This window comes from Pteropus alecto, unplaced genomic scaffold (assembly GCF_000325575.1).
Source record: "Pteropus alecto unplaced genomic scaffold, ASM32557v1 scaffold143, whole genome shotgun sequence".
NCBI classification, from domain to species: domain Eukaryota; kingdom Metazoa; phylum Chordata; class Mammalia; order Chiroptera; family Pteropodidae; genus Pteropus; species Pteropus alecto.
In genome coordinates, this window is record NW_006434828.1 from 3977582 (window position 1) to 3978308 (window position 727).

Here is a 727-nt window from a genome sequence, read left to right on the forward strand (position 1 = left end):
CCGCGGAAAAAAAAAGCCAGCACAGGACGGGGCGGCGCGAGTGCTGGGCACGCGCAAGCGTGAGGGCTCCAGAGAAAGAGTCCTCACTGGCCACACACGAGGCGACATACCGAGGGCGCCCCGTGGACGCAGAGGGCACGATTAGCGGTAACTGCGCCTGCTACGTCCCCTCCGTGCCTCCTGGAGACACTGAGGTCACAGGCGGGGCTCCCGTGGGCCGCCGTGGGGCCCTGCCCTGTCTCCAGCTTGGTCCCACGGCCTCCCTTCCCCAGTGCGGCCCCTGGGCCGGTGTCAGTGTGACCAGCTGGCTGCACCCTGGGCCCCGCCCCAGGCCCACCAGGGCAGAGATGCTGGGTGGGCCAGCTCCACTTCTGGGACTGACATTTCAGTAAAGGGCCAGATGGCAAATGGTTAAGGTTTTGCGGGCCCAGGATCCTCCATCCTGGACACCTCCGGGCCCACGACACGAACCAGCCACAGGGGGTACAAAAGGGGGGGCCGTTCCACACGGCTTTCTCTGCATGGACGGCCCGCTCTGGGCGCCCCACACGCCCTACGGGCCCTGTCCCCGCGGGGAGGAGAGACGGCCAGCTTCTCCCAGGCACGGACCCAGGCGTCAGGTCTCGGCTGCGTCTTCGTCAGTCACTGACCACTGCGGAAGTCTGGAGGCCTGAACCGTGGGGCATCAGGGCTCGGGCGAAGGGGAAGCGAGGAGGCCCCCGGGCCT

General features: G+C 68.0%; 1 protein-coding gene across 1 annotated transcript in view; it reads right to left on the reverse strand.

Moving 5' to 3' along the window:
- The window catches only part of ANKMY1 (ankyrin repeat and MYND domain containing 1), a 38494-nt gene that overhangs the window by 25914 nt on the left and 11853 nt on the right, over positions 1 to 727 (reverse strand). The window lies entirely within an intron of this gene.